The sequence below is a fragment of the Camponotus floridanus genome, unplaced genomic scaffold, assembly GCF_003227725.1.
Source record: "Camponotus floridanus strain SB8 unplaced genomic scaffold, Cflo_v7.5 scaffold24, whole genome shotgun sequence".
Taxonomy (NCBI): Eukaryota; Metazoa; Arthropoda; class Insecta; order Hymenoptera; family Formicidae; genus Camponotus; species Camponotus floridanus.
In genome coordinates, this window is record NW_020229370.1 from 3,206,118 (window position 1) to 3,223,459 (window position 17,342).

A 17,342-nucleotide genomic window follows, 5' to 3' on the forward strand; every position below is an offset into this window, starting at 1 on the left:
CGATGTTCCGAAAATATGATGCTCAGCGGATTTGTAATGATAGATGTCGCGCCAAAGTTTATCAAGAGTTTATCAGTTTATCAAAAAATTATTGTTATGTCAAAGCGAACGACATGTCAAATTCCACGGATTAATACTGGACTTGAATAAATAATGCAATATCGATATTGTACACATATCATGTTTTTTTTTTTCAAATTTTGCATCAAATTTCAAAAGTATCTCGAATTTTCTGATAATTTTAGATTTTGACAATTTGGACAATTCTTTTTTTCTCGGCAAAATGTGGATAATATTTTTAACTGTGCGAACAAATCTTATTCACATGTCAGGTACTTAAATTACATTAAGTTTTTTTAAACCCTACTTTTTTAAGGATTTTAATTAAAAGATTATATCTAACGTAAAATACATTTTCAAGCCATAACGTTTTTTATAAATATTGTACACATTAATATAATTAGTAAAATTATAAATTATAATCGTATAAACTGATATATAAATGACTTTCTCTTTTATTGAAATAATTAAAATTATCTTAGGAGATCTCTCTCTCTCTCTCTCTTTCTGTCTCACTTCTTATTTAATTATTAGTATAAATGTAATTTAGTATGTCGAGAAAAGATCCTATCGCTGTCATTAAACTAAATTTTGCAGCTTTATTAATTCATATTCTCAAGAAGAGAGTTTGCGGCACGTTCGTGACTCGAGTTTGTTTTCTATCGAAGTGCTGCTGTACGAAAAAAACCTCATTTACCTCAAACGTGTGCAAGAAAAAAAAAGTTGCACGTGGTTTCTCACTTTTGACATAATTCATATTGCCTTGAAATTTTAAAATTACTACTTTTCATTATAAATTACTCTTGACGTGTCGATATTATTTTTTAACTTGAAGCAATTTTTAAAAGTTTGTCACGTGCAAATAAGACCACCAAGCATACGCAAGTTCTGCTCCTTCTAAAGGAATAATATCGCGGTAAAAGATGTGCCAAGATAGGATCGATCTAGTCTAATTAATTCGCGTTTAAATTGATCTAGACGGCTCGTCATGGCAATTAATTACTTATCTAATTAACCGACGATGCTTCGACAATATCAGCAACATACAGAGATGGATAGGGCGAGTATGTTTAGCGTTTGTCGAATATATCCGTGATGATCGATCATCGCGTTTGACGCCATAGTCGTTTCGCACCTGGTTATCACGATCGCGATTACTCGATTAATTAATAGCGAGTTATATCATAATTTATTATATCGTTATCTCGTTCCGCCAATCGCGGAATTCATACGCTGGATGTACTTTTCGTACTTTTGGCGGACAAAACGATCCGCGTTTTATCATACATTCCCACGGAGGGAGGATGCGCCCGCGCCATTAAATGCAAAGCCACACACGTATCTGTTTCATTACGAGAAATATGATTAATGAATCTCGTCGCGCATGAAGCGACGTTAACACGCTGGAACATATTCGTCATTAAAATATTCGTTCGTTAAAATCTGAAGAGGAATCATGTGCATTTTACCGCGCTCAAAGTTACGTAATTATAATATAAATTTGTGGCGAAAAAAAAGCTGCACAGTCAAATGGAAATTTCAGCGATAATTAACCACTCAAACGACCTGAAGCCTGAATTTAAAGAGACGCATAAAGAGATGCCGCGTATATATTCGCTATCGCGATTGAAATAAATGCGAGTTTGAATTAAATCGAATATTATTCGATGAAAAAAAATGTACCGAAGCTCGTTATAAATGTGAACTTTATTGTAAAGAAAATTAATAAAATAAAATATGAATTAATTAGTAGATTAATTTGATTGTACCAGGGATTGTTGATTAAGTTAATTTTTCTTCAAGAACTATCAGGCAAGCGCAAGGAGCTAACAAAATCATATTCTTCATTTAAATTGTACGTACTTCAGTAGAATTTCTATTGTGACAGTTCATTATAAAGATATATTTAAACTTGATTATATTAAAGAGTTATGAAAGACTAATTAAGAGAGTTTAATTAGAATTTCACTAAGAGATGGTGGCGTCTAAATTGCTCAAAGAATTCGTGAAATGAAAGAAAATGCAGGAAATACCTAGCACATCTTGCATTACTTAAAGAAAAGGACGTGTATTCTTTGTGTAAATCTCCGCCATAGTATTCGAAAGCTTGATTTCCTGCGCGCTGCAAATTTGCATGGTACCAGGATGTATTATTACAATAAATTCCATTTTACCACCTCTGACAATATCTTTGATCTCCGAGAGAAGAGAGCAAAGGCTAACGAAGCGATCGCGAGATTATAATTTTCATTAAAACTACTTTATCGCAATTTTTTCGTCGTAGTTTTAAAAGATCAAATCGCTGCTCCGAACAGGAACATTTCCGGAGTTGAAGCGAAATGCGTCGGAAACGTATTCTCGGGTTTTTTTTTCTCTGCGTTAAAGCGACAAAGAGAAAAGTTACATATATATGTTTATATATGCATATATTTTTTTTCTCCTCCTTTTTACGTGCATTACGTATGAAGCCGCAAGGTCATTAATACGTACTCCTCGCGTTGCAAAACGTACTTTCTGTTGCAGTCGTAGAGCGAATATGGGAAATGTGTTGGCGAATGTGGGTATTATGACGATTCGCGTCCTCTCACACAAGAGAGAATGATATTATCCGTGCGCTTCGTTCATTCGCGAGGATATTCGCGGGATAAAAGTTACGAGAGGGCGGTCATGTTTCCGTAATCACGCGAGTTAAGCCCCGGATGCCATTCTGCATTAAACCGCGGGCGCGCCTCTCGGCGCATATTAACCCTTGACACGTTAACGTTACATTTATTTCGATTAATTTCTTAAAAGCTTGCAACTACACGCATGCAGCCTAAAGATATACGCGAGCCCAATGTCGTTGTAAGCGAACGCGCGAATTATTTTTCATATGTTTATATTCGCGCATTATAGCTTATTCTATCGACACATTTATATTCTATTATCGCAGCTGATTGCAATTTTATGCATGAAGTATAATGTAATCCATAATATGATAATGTTGATCGTCATTCAACGTGTTAAACCGAAACAAAGCACTTGATTAGAAATAATGACAGAATGAATTTGAAGACTGTTTAAAATAATATACACGCACACATACGCGAAATAGAATAAATTATAAATAATGTAAATATTTATACACGCATATTATTGTATAGTAAATTTTTTACATATTAATTTTATACAAAGCCTGATCATACAAGGATAAGAAGGAAGTATTAGCTTGCAAAATTAGTCGAGTTTCAGAAACTGACGTTTCGATTTACGGATTAAGCCCGCGACTACGCGCGTGGGCGGCTTAATCTGCTACGATTTATCACGCGACCTTCGAAGACTTTTTAAAACATGCAAGTGGGTCATTGTCTCTGGACGGGGGAAAGGGAAAGAGCAATCAGTGAAAACTAGATTTCTTCGGTCTTTCTACCTCTCGAAAACAAGTCTTGAAATAACAAGAGTCCAATGGACCTCTACCTGAAAAGTATTTTAAGAGTGTTTTCCTTCTCCTTTTGCCTTCAGAATATGCAGGAAAATGTGTGTTAAATTACAAAAAGGAGAACCTATTGAACTGGAAACGAGGTTTTTCTTTTTTTCGAAATTTGATATAAGATCAAACTACAAGGGTACGCTAGAATTTCACAGATAAAATATTTACAGAAGCAAAATGTCGATGTTAATTTATTCACTTTAAAGCGTGATTCTTGGAACTGTGTGCAGCAGTTTCAGTAATCAGTTCGGATCTTTTTCCAAGAAAGAATTTAACAGAGCTGTTTTGGATCCGTTTACGGATACTTTTTCGTAGTTATTTTTATATCTTATATATTTCTATATCCTCGGATCGTTTTCTTTTTAGAGGCGAGTAAGAAAGAATCATGAAGAACGATATTTCGCGAATTTCTGGTGCATTTGGTCTCTTGCGATTCCTTCCGTTTTGTCAAACCGAAGAAAAGCGATTTCAAGTGGTCGATAAGTTGTCGAGGAAAATCTTATCGAAAAATCTCGTCATCTTTTCGCTCAGCGAAGTCATCGATTTTGGATCAAAATCTCATTTTTTTCCCCGAGAAGTGACACATTCGATACGGCTCACATTAATAGCTTTGCTGAAACGCTACTAATAATGTTATTCGATATCGAGCGTTAAAATATGAAATAATTTGTTCTGTACATTTAAAAAATTATGCAATAAGAGAGAAAAGATTTCGCGCATTTCCCCGAGAAGTGACACATTCGAAACGGCTCATATTAATAGCTTTGCTGAAACGCTACTAATGTCATTCGATATCGAGCCGTTAAAATATGAAATAATTTGTTCTGTACATTTTAAAAATTATGCAATAAGAGAGAAAAGATTTCGCGCACAGATCTCTCTTATCGGACTTGGGAAAATTATTTTTTCCAACTCTGCTTTGTTAGACTTTCGAGGGTTCCAATCGGCTTAACGCGCTCCGTCTATCCTTTTTAAATAGCTTCCCTTCAAATCTAACTCAGGGATAAAGCGAATACGATAGTTTCTGCAACGATGCATTATTCCACAAAGCGAATCTTAATATACGTATGCACTTTGCGCAGAGTATTCCGAGGATTTTTTTTATCGCGCCGGATAATATCGCTTTGAGTGCTCGATCTGCATAGCCGAGATTGCGCAAAATACATCGCCCGTGAAAGAACTAAATGCGAAAATACGCATCGTTCTCGAGGCTGTATTAATGCGCCTAAATACGCGAGTACGAGCAATTAGTAAAAAAGAAAGGTATTTATATATAGGTTGCGCAAAAAAATAGGTTAAAAATTACCGTTCAAGGATAAAACGAAATCTCTTCTCTCAAATGTGTTTAACCTGTCGAGGACACGCGTGTCATGTTTGAACAAAGTGACTGGTTTTACCTACTGGCGAAATTTACGAAGCGAAAAAAGTTGCTTTCTCGTATTTCTCGTCAAAAATTTTCGACAATTTTTAAACGCGAGTCCGGCTCGCGTGTCCCCTGCATTTATCAATTCGCATTCTCACGATCGGGTTTAGCTCCAAGAGCGATTTATCTTGTTCCGATACGAGGAATATCCTCAATATATATTCAATATCAGCGCGAGATAAGAATCTCACATCGACGGTCGACGACACAGGCGAAATTAAAGTACCAGACGTTGGTCCGTATCTCTTTTAACTGTTTTGCTTCCTTTCTTTCTTTTTTTTTTCGCACACGGACGAAGCAAACGTCCCTGGAGAATCTGGCGCCCGAGACGGTTGCCAACAAGATCTTCCTCCGCGCCAGTTCTGCGAGGAAACATCATAGGAATACTAAATGCGCGTCGCAAGCACGAGCACATTTTTCCTACGGTACATTCCTGCGCCGGGTACGCCATATTTTTCGTCCCATTCTCTTTTATATAAGCCGTTGGCTCGACCGCGAAAAATACAATACATACATACATATTTTCCCTCGTCCCTTTTACGGCGAGGCGATATCCGCTCTTAATTTTCTGGCCGAACGAAAGAGCGAGCAACTCCCTCCTTATGCTTCAAGAGGACCCTTTCTCGAGCTTCGATCGAGCTTAAATATTTTCATTGCATTCCCGTTTGTCGAACTGGGTTTATCCACTTTATTTCTGCCCCTGCTTTATTTTCCAAGCACCCCCTGAAATATCTTTCGTCTCTGCGCGAGATACTTACTTTCTTCGTGTTGTTTCACGCTCCGCACGGCGCAAGGACTACTCCAACTTCCGTATACCTGTTTTATATCTTTATATACCTTCCATACACACGGCGTATTCGTAAATAAATGGTCGTCACCGATATATGCTTCCACGCCCGTTATGTCTCGAGAACAATGGATTCTTTCCGCTGCGAAATGCATAAATAATACTGCAATAAAATTTAATCATAATTATTATCTGAAGGGAAAAGGTAATTATACAGACATATAAAAATTATAATATATAAATATATAAAGTATAAAATAAGTACATAAAAATTAATAAATTATAATTGAAAATCAAACAAAAATTTTAATTATAAATTTCACATCTTTAAAAATAAAGGGAGAAAAGAATACGATAATTTAAAATAATATTATTAAAGAGAAAATGTGTATCTATAAACTTAAATGAATATAAAAATTATAAAGTTTTTATTGTTACTAAATATTACATTTATTTAATACTTAGTAAATATTATATTTACTTAAGATATAAATATACGTTAGAATAAGTAAATATACATTATTTATAATAAATACATTAATTACAATAAATAAATAAACATTTATTTATTAAACATGCAATAGATATTGTGAAATATATCTCTCTTTGTTTAACATTTTCAATATTTTATTTTGAACTTTGTGTAATTTATTATGAATTTAATATTTCCTAAGAATAAATTCTGTATGAAATAATAAATCTTGAAATATATATTATATTTAATATAATTATGAAAAAGACGAAGAAGCCATTGAGTGAATAGCTTGAAATGATATTCAAGACTGCGATAATTTAAAGAAAAATCTAAATCATTTAAATGATCAATATTAGCGAAGGATTGACTTTTTACATAGCGCACATTAATGTTCCGTTATCAAACGCGGACGCTCCGAGGGTTAAGAACCATCCTCGTTTTTATCCATTTGACAAACGTACCACGAATACTCGAGCTCCGATTCCAATGGATTCCATAAATTACACTGAAGTAATAATAAATCTGTGCAATTGAGACATTTTACTTCCATTCCGTTATTATTCCCCGAATGTCCTTAGATTTGCTCCAAAGTAATGAAAGCTGCTGGAATAAAGAATGCATCGGATCTCTACGAGATTCAGATAAGAAAGTTCAGAACGGATACACGTGACCTCGACAAGTAAATCGCGCAATAGCAAACCGAAAAAGAGATTGCATAAACTCTTACTTAGATAGACCTGAAGAAAAATCCATCAAATTTATAGAGACCGAAAAAAACAAATTTTGATAAAAATGTTTTAAAATTATAAATTCTAATTTTATCAAATGTGGATTTTATATACATATTTTTTACATAATTATAATTATTAATTTATACTCTCTCGGTTACAGTTTTGATATATTGAGAAAAAAAGTTAACTTGAGCAAACTATTTAATTAAATTTATTTTATTTATTATTATTTTTTTAATTGAAATATTTAATTAAATATTTTAGTTAAACAGATGTCATGTGAGAGAATGTAGATTTAATATGTATTATTTAATTTAAATAGTTAAATATTTCAATTAAAAAACTAATAATTTAATTAAATGTTTATAATTTAGTCAACAAGTAGTTTAACAATTATTTTTTCTCAGTGTACATGCTTTGAGTCGCAGGAGTGTTTTATGAAAAAAAATTCGACAAATATGAATTTCGAAAAAAAAGACGAAAATAAATATTCACGCATAAATATCCATCCACGGATAAATGGAATATACGCGAACGAGCATTTCTTTTTCTTTTTTCCTCTTGAATGAGCACTGACACGTAAGCTCTTAAAACTCTTTCTATGTTAGTATTAACAACGATGAAAACATATACGATTACGACAGACAGTTACGACTTGAATATAAAAAGCAAATGTCCAACGTGAGCCATATCAAATATTGTACATGGTAAATGCACCTTTTATATGTGTACATCGCGGTTTGTACATAAAAAAATGGCATTTATTTTTTCAAAATAGTCAAATGTTTATTTTCTTATTTACACGGATAACAATTTGCTTAAATAACAGAAAACAGCCTTTCTATCTTTTTATCTCGCGAAAGCATCCGAATCGTGATTGCTCGAGGCAGCTTTTGTAGTTGGAAGTGTACAAGTGAACAATTCGAACGTGAATCTCGTACTCGACTTTAATTCTATTTTGCTTTAATTCTAAGCACGATAACTTTATATAGTAGACGAATAAGATTCGAGAACAAATGGCCTCGTTTGGCGCTAGGTATGAATACAGATTTGGGATTAAAGCCCAGTGTTTTTAATTGATAAGGTACAGAGTGACCCAGACCATAGTGTTAATCCCACGATGTTAAAGATGATGCTCTCGCGCGCAAAGGATTAAGCTCCTACATTTAATTTCGCATACACTACGAAACACTTTATTACCTCACGTCGAGGTGGCGGCATCATTAATTTATCCCGCTGCGCAAGCTACTTGACACATCGCCGAAGCGAGAATCTCATCGATAAATCTCGCTGCTGCTTTCCCTCTTTTTTCCCCTCTCTTTCGATCCGCTCGACGGGATAGCCATTTTTCGATCAACGCTGAGGCTTGACGAGAAATGGGATAAATCTGGTCAATAGCGTATTAGTATCACCTCGCTGTAGAAATGACGGGGTTACCGCGATGTGACATCGGGAATCGATCGAAAGCTTATTTTCGCTCGACATCTTAGCAGCTGATACGGCACGGGAAACAATTTTTTCTCCAGATGAGAATTCGCCGTTTCGCTTGTAAATAGTAATAGGGGACTCTTACTTTAGACACGATACAATATGAGATGCTGTCGGCGATCTCGGCGGGTTCTACGGGAGTTCTACGGGGGATTGAAATGAAAAATTAGCGGGGCAGAGAGAGGCAGCGGGGGGAAAAAATAGTATTATATCCCAGGAGACATTTATAAAAGACGAGGAGAGAAGCAACAAAAAATGCTACGTAATGCTCCTGGATCATCCTCTTACGTAGCGATTATACGGTGTTACGCAAAAATGAGTTAAGGCCGCCGAGTAGCTTTGAATAAACTTTGTCTATAATATAAAACGCGCAGAGATTTGCGTTACCGTGGTTGGCATACAACTTCTCCTTTTCCAACTTTGTATGTTAATTTATTTTCACGAGCAATATCACGTCCATCCATGAAATTCTTTCCCCTCCGTCCCCTCTTCTCGTAACTTATAACTCTATTTACTCCGCTGCAAATTTTTCAGAATATATAAAAGTGGTTTTTTTTGCAGGTTCTCCTCGGTCGTGTGCAAAGTAAAACCCGCGTTTGTGCGCAAACAACTCACTCCTTTCGTCGAGGTCTCGCTAACACTCGGTAATTTTATTATTTCGCTATAAAATCTTTATCCGATGTATACGAAGTGTCCCATATGGAATATACGATATTATTCATATTTTTTGTCAAGAAATAAGTATTTTATTTCCTTTAGAATTTACGGAAATGCATCATTTTCGAGATAACAATACATTTCCTGTCTCTTATTTTTTGCAAAAAATTTTAATAATCCCATTTAATTAAGTCTAATTACATTTTCATATAATTTTTATAATGAAACGCATAAAAAGAAACATCTTTCTATGGACAAAATAAATTTCCTTATCGCAAGGTGTGCTTCCGGTAAACAAGATAAATATTAATATCTATAGTAATGTAGATAGGACTCCGTAAATATTACCATACGAAAGGAATATTTATTTTCTTGATAAGGGAATATAATGCTCCCCGGTTTATATCTTTTCATATCGGTTTCCTGTATACATATGGATATTATACAATCCGCATGTAATCGTATTTTTCCATATGTCGCGATCTGTCGGAGAGCTTCAAAGACGCTCGGACGCGCGGCATAGAATAAAATAAAAATATTCCGCGCATCCATCTCGTTCCTCAGGGCGTTCTCTCGCGATTTTCGTCGGCACGTCCGGCGCGGTCTGTCGTGTTTCTCCCGCGAACCCCCCGCGGTACGCGTTTCGTTTCCGTTTCGTTTCCGCTTCTCCGTGTGTTTACGCGCGCGAATGAATTTACGTACTCGTCGCTTACACATCGCGGCGATACGTCGCATTTATCTTTCGTATTTCGGTATACGGCGCGTTTATTCCGGCCGTGCACACACGTTCGAAATATGGGACGTTATCTCCGGTATTCCGTATATCCGTTGCACGGCAGCGACCGTGGGGAGAATATGTGGATTTATGCGTGACAGGCGCGAGAAGCGCGCGCGCAAACGTCCTTTTATCTATCCTTGCACGAGATGGACGTAAAGGTCGAAAGAGAGAGGGAGAGAGAGAGAGAGAGAGAGAAATGAGTTTTGCCTCCTTCGCCGATGCTATCGCCTGCATCTCGTGTCGTCGCGTCGTTTCGTTGAGATCTATGGTATCGGTGACATCGGTTTCTCTTCCTGCCCCTGTCGAGATGCCATTGAGTAACATCTACAGCTACAGATAGACTCGTCGCTTGTCAGGTATTCGACAAATCCGACGCTGCATCGACGTGACAAATTTAGACTGTGACTGCGTTTCGTTCATCCTACGCGCATATGCGCTTTCCGTTTTCCGGAAAACAGACGGGAGTTACGTTCGCCATCGGACATATTTTGAATGCAGACTGTTGAAAATCATTCGAATAGTTTGAATAAAGTACTTGAAATTTTATTTTTCGTCACGAAATATTCGTGTACCCAGAAAGTATTAATTTGAAACGCAATAATTTATATTAAAATAGCAACTTTGAAAGAATTATTTAAAGAATTAATAATTTTTTTAATTCATATTGGTCGAATATATATACATATATATTATAGTTTATTTTTCAAGTGTGCGTTAATAAGGAAAAAAATAGAAAAATAACAAAACAAGTGCATGCATTTATTTGAAAAATATTATTTATTTAATGCTAATTTATAAATTAACATGACGTAATAAAACATGGAAAAGGAAGATAAAAGAACATGAGAGCTCTATCGAAAATAATATAAAAAATTCTACTGCTTGTATATAATAAACATAATAATTACTTTAATTGAGTTAAAATAAAAAAAAATATATTTGAAATATTTCTGATTCATGCGTGTATGTGTAAAAAATAAAATCAACTAAATATTTTTAATATAAAATTTTAATTTCTTTTTAATATATAAATAAATTTTTATTATTTCACACATTAATTATTTATAATCCAATGAACAATAACACAAACTTGTGAAATGTTTTTAATTACTATTTTTAATATTGTTTTGTTTATAAGACGAAGAGAAATCCCACATTTCATAACGAGTGTTGAATAATAATGAGGTTAAAAGATTAATGCATCTTTACTCTTAATTTATTACATATAAAGACTAATGAACTATCTTTGTCCAAAGCATTGTATTTTATGCCAGTTATTTTATAAACATTCTCATTTTTTTCATCATTATTTGAGAAAGCAGCATCTGTTTTCGAGCGAACTTGTAAGGAATTTTCATTGTTACAAAATATTGTGGCATCACAAATGACGACAGTTATGACAATGGGGAAAAGTAGCTCTTTGTTATAACAATGGGGATAAGTACGATAATTATCTCGATTAACCCTACTTAAACCGTAAGTACGCTTACGGGGTAAGAATCCTCACCGTTTTCAGTAACTGTGGAGGGAAAGTACTTAATCCTTATCCCAGCAACCTTTTTTCCTAATCAAGAAGGAAGGTGATTTTCACGAAAGTAATTACTTAACAGAATTTTCTAATGAATAAAGACTGAAATATTTTAAAACCATCCGGAAGAAAGAAATCAAATAAACGAAATGAAGCGAACAGTTTGACTTTTAGTTGGAAATATAAAAAAAAACATAAATAATATATTTCTAGAAAAATATAAAGATTCAATGATATTTCATTTTTTTTTAAATATTAATAATAGAATAAATTCGAAAGCTGAAAGATTATATGTTTTAACGCATATTGAAAATAATACAAATATTTTTTTTATTTAGATTTCTCTTTTATTAATCGCTATATTTTTTTCGATTGAAAAACGAGATGTGAGAATTATCAACTTTTTTATTGTTGCCATTTTATTTCATAAACTCGAAGATAAAAATAGAATTCGAAACGAAACTCGCCATACATGTATAATCCAAATGAAACACGTATAAACCGATATTCCAAAGATAATAATAGCAGAAAATTATACATGACGGTACGATTATCGCAGAATTGGCCGATTTGGCAATTATCGCCTTGGCATATTTCATCCTTTGGTAAAATTCCAAAGTGATTTTGCGCGAAATCGTTACATCTCGTTACATCAAGCAAATGTGTATCTCTCATTTTAGTTCCGCCTTTCTTTTTTTTTGACTCGTGAATATGTTCATTCCTCACATCCGAGTATATTCGTACACAAAATTCACGCTTTTATCTTTCATGCCGCATCGCAGAGAGAAAATCTACGTGAGAGAGGGAGTATCAACGTCTCAACGGCGACGATATTCCCTCCGTGAGATATTTTTCCGCGCGAGACAAACGCGAAAAAGGGACTCCACTATTGTTGCGTTTCAAAGAACGGCTCTTGCAAATTTAATCATTCGTAAATCATCGCCGCCACCGAGAGAAGGACGAAAAGGGAGAGAGACAGAAACTGGGCATTTCTCAAAGTGAAACGCCGCGCGTATCTCTTCTCTCGCCTTCTCTTCCTCATATTATTATCATTATTTCATAGACTATTCGGAAACTTCAAGTAAAGTTGCGCTCTATACTTTGGGGATTTAGGGAATTCCTTATTTTTTTCGCATCCTTTGAATATCTATTTTGATATTGCCTTCGTTACCTTTTTTATTTAGATTATTTTTGCTTAATATATCCAATTACATTATAAAAAAATATATTATTTCTCTTTATAAGTTTGCAAGTTTTCGATATTTCAAATAAAAAATTTTAGTCTAATTTTTATTTTTAGAATATCTATATTATAGATTTAATAGTACTTGGGAAAATATAAGGAAATTCAATATTTTTTCGAATATTATTTCAAATAAATCCATTCTGTACGTGTTATTGGTTCGATAACACATAAAATCGATGAACTCTTAAATAGATTATTAGTTGTCACATCCAGACTCGATAATTTATAATTGTATTCTGCATAAAACAGATCAAATATGTTTACTTGACATATCCGATGTTCTTTCTATTAATATATATTTATTTATAAAAAAATATATTAATAAAAATAACATCGTCATAACAGTAGCTTTATCATTTCACGTAAATACACACATATACTTTTTCAAATTATTGAATGCGATACTTTTTTATATTCATTTCAAATTCATGCATTAATTTTTCCCGAATGCATGTCGCTGCCTTCTTTCGTGGCTAGAAACTACACATTCGCCTCAAGAAAATTCTCACCTATAGAAGAACGATATATTATACGACGAGGTTAAATGCATTCCTACATGCAACTGGGTGAGAAAACGGGAACGATCGTATCGCATGCCTGTGCAATATTTTGCATGCGTATTCCTGTTTTGTTTCGCGCGCGCGACGTGCAAATTAAATCGTGCGTAAGTCATTGTCCTTTTTCTCTCTCTTTCTCTTTCTCTTTCTCTCTTTCTTCTTTCCTCCTTCCTTGTTATTTCCTCTCTTTACTTATCTGTTTATGCGAAAAGTCACGTTTCGCGAAACGAGGTAGCCGACTCTGCTAAAAAATGCAGCCCACGTCGGTCCAATAGTGGACGTAAGGTGCCAATTATGTTTCCGAGTCGTCGGTGGTTTTACTCGTCGATCTTCCGATCGTATTTCTATTTGCTCGAATTTGCGACGAATTAAAGCGTCCGGACTTTTGTTCACGTTCTCGTCGCGAAAATAGTAATCGATAACGACAAAATTAGAGCGATCTTTGCATTCCAAAGGTTAAGCTGAAAATAATCGCAAGAGAATTTTTCTTTCGAAGAAACGTCGGCGATTTGATTGAAATAGTTCCACTTTTAATAGCCACGAACCGCGACCAATCTTTTGCATGGAAAGAAAAGATTTTTATTTTTGTGCTGCAGAAATTCCTTGCTGAAAATCTTTTCTTATTGAGACAGTTTTGCGATCTCTCCGATTGCGTATTATTGAGTGAAGTGGTCGATATTTAATCTTTTGAGAAAGATTTGAGGATTTGCATAAGAGAAAATGGAAAGAAAAAATAATTTGTCATTAGAAAAAATATCAAAACTTCAAATGAGCAGATAAATAAAAACTACAAATACATTTTTATATTTTTATATTATTCGATACTATATTAAACTTGTATATTAAATTACCATAATTGAAGCATATATTTTCTATTTTATCTAAATATACATCATTTTTAATTTTAGAAAGAAAATTTAAGATTTAAAATATTATATATTATATATTATATATTATATTTTTCCTCCCCATATTTTATACGGTTCTTCCAGATCCTCGTATATGTCTCTTGTTAACATAATAATAATGCACATATCTTTCTGGCTGGATGCGAGCATCTCTTTATTTTTTAGTGACTTCATTGTTAACATATTCACCGTTGTATGTTGCGTAACCGTTTCTTTCATGAAAGAGATAAAAACGCTGGAGAAAACGTGGAATGCGAAATTCCGAGGCAAGGAAGTATAAGGCGAGAGAATTCAACCCGCTCTATACACGAATAGGTACGCGAAGAATTCGTTCTTTCTTTAGAATTTACTTGAAAAATGCACGCAGTTTTCTATAGTACGGCTGTTCGCACGACAGAATCACACGAACGTTTAAAATCTCTTCGTTTGATTTGAATTCTGTAATGATAAAATGAGATAAATATCCGCCGATTAACATGAGAGAATCCCAGTAAATCCCTTTTATAATATACTATACGAGATTAATTAAATTATTTATTACCGGCTTATATTTATAATCAGAGGATATATTATCGAGCTATTGTTGTTTTATTGAATTAATAATAAAAGTATCAATATATATTAAGATTTGTTTACATATGTGTATTTGTTTACGCGTGTGTTGTATATATGAAATTTATACGCATTTAATTATACGCATTATTATTAAAAGCCATATCATATATAGCCCGTATTGTCTTTCCGCTATTTCACACGGTTTGTTGCGAGTATTTACAGCATTACGTTTAGATTACACCGGTCAGTTGCCTATGAAAAATGTTTTTGAATAAAAAAAGTCTTGTTCACACATCACAACCCACTCAATTTTCAACGTGGGACGAGTTGCGGCGGATTCGGTTTTAGTGGACGCTAAATATAATACCGAGCATCAAACTTTTACTTTCCGATGAGGGAAGCGTGTTGCTGTTCGGCGGCGAGAATAAACGACATGTGTACATATTGGCTCGCGAATCTTTTTTTTTTATTCGAAGAAGTTAATATCGCGGGCCACTGCCTCACGCGAGCGAGAGAGAGAGAGAGAGAGAGACAGAGAGAGACAGAGAAGAGGGTTCACTTCGCCGACACTTTATTTTCCCAAGCGGAGAGCTTACGAGGTCTACATCGTCGAATAATCGTCTATGGTCCACCGCGAAAGAACGAAATGTTTACTCTGAAAATATCTGCCTCTCCGTGTATGTATATGTGTGTTGAATGATAGCAAAACTCACGTCAGGTGCTTCAAACTTGAAGATTGTCGGGCCGAGATTTTCCCCATCGCTTAACCCCTCGTTCACTTTCTTCTTTATCCATTAAATTCATATCTCAACAAATATGAAAAATAATATTTTTCCTTGTTTAAAAAACGATACAGAAGATCAAAAGTCTGTTTATTTTCATCTAAATATTACTTTATTATGTCCATTGCGTTATATTCGGTTATAATGCGGTTTCGTATAGTATTTCGCTCTAAAATTGCGTGAATAAAGCATTTTCAAAGTCTAGCAGATTTCTCCTCTGGGACAGTTTGCGTAGAATATTCTATATAGAAAAGCCACTATATGGTACTGCTGTAGTAATATTGCAAATCTAGAAGCATTAAATATATATATCGAAACGTAAAGAATAATATTCGATAGATACATGTACTCTCAACAAATTTTAATGATCCTGTAATTAATTATTCAATTAAAATATTACGTATCGCTAAATTTCAAGTTTATTTTCCGTAACAAAAATTCGAGAAACCTTTTTACCTTTTTAATGTTAAACCGAATACTAATAACTGTATGTCCCGGTAAATTTTGGAAAAGCTTTTTAGCTTAAAGTGAAAATTAAATTTTCATCTACGTGAAAAAGTACGCTGATCAATTAAATTTTTACTAAAACAAAATTACCTCGAAATTGATTAATAAGCACGCCTGCAAAATTGAACCAATTAATTCCATATATCCCACGCACATCGTAGCTTAAGCGCGTATTGGAATGTATTTTATAATCGAAATGCGCGTGCGTATACATCTATTAAAATGTATTTATATTTATGACGGCGCTATATTATTTGTATAGTTGGCGTTTCAATTTTACCGTCAATTATATTTCCGCTTCATTTTGTTCGTTTTCTCACTCGTGTACAATCATTCTTATTCGTGTTACGTAAATCCATCGGTATACATGATCGTGTCATCGCCCCACATATGATAGGCACGTGTTTGCGCACGAAGAATTAATCAAAGTGATTCGGTAAGCAAAGGCTTGAAGTTAATTAAATTTAAATAATGCTTCGAACACGAAAAGATCCGTCGTGTGCATTGAACATTATTATCATAAATTCAAAATCAGTGGACCAATCGCACAATATTCCCCGCAGGTGTATTATTCGATTTTATTAATAAATTAGCATGAATTAGTCGCGTTCGCGATCGGTCTCATTAACGATTCCATATCATCGATAAATTGCTTTTACGGAGAGATCAGGGGGATGCGAGGGAGGCTTAAATATGTCAGCGAATACGCAAAAATGGAATCCCATACATAAAAGCTCGGTATTTCCGCCTTCCCCTCTAGCGAGGTAAACGAATAATAGGGAAATTTCGAAATCCGATGCTCCGCAACATCGCGGAGCATGCCAGGGCTTTAGGGGATCCTCTCGGAGATGTGCTCGGTAAATACGGCGAGTTTGGCGAGCGAGGAGAATTTAGCGAGCGCGGGAAACTATGAAAAAGGACTTAGCAGAATGGGTACAATAGCGCCAGATACGCCCAACTCTTGCCCAACTTGCCCGATTACCGTGGAATCGGAACGCAGACGCGGATCAAAACTCTCTCTGGCCAAGTAGAATGTCGGTAATGATATAAACATATTGTCTTTCTTTCCGTAGACCGATGCACTTTTCAACAGAATCGTATAATGCATGCGTTGCAGCTCGGTCCAATATTTCTAGCTTATTTCGAAAAAGATGCTCAAGCCGATTTTTAAAATATTCTCAACATCTCCCTTTAAAATATATATTTAATATTTTTCAAGAAACATATTTTTGTAACAAGTAAATTTTTGTGACAAGTAAATTTTTCTCTCTTTACTGGAGGTTTGAATTTTATAAACCTGAAGTTTTTCGCTCGAATTAAATTTGTAAAAAAAAGGATTGCAAGTCTGCTAAATATAAGCGAATCATATTTTTTTCATTCACCGATTGAAA

At 34.4% G+C, this 17,342-nt stretch overlaps 1 protein-coding gene across 5 annotated transcripts in view; it reads left to right on the forward strand.

The window, feature by feature from the left end:
• Positions 1 to 17,342, forward strand: part of LOC105256567 (insulin-like growth factor-binding protein complex acid labile subunit) — a 91,843-nt gene that overhangs the window by 56,113 nt on the left and 18,388 nt on the right. For 2 of the 5 annotated variants that reach the window (XM_025408966.1, XM_011266601.3), the window contains one exon: positions 8,995 to 9,077. The exons of the other annotated variants lie outside the window; for them this stretch is intronic. The gene's annotated coding sequence lies outside the window, so the exon portion shown is untranslated. The remainder of the gene's footprint in view (positions 1 to 8,994; positions 9,078 to 17,342) is intronic. 5 annotated transcript variants of the gene reach the window in all.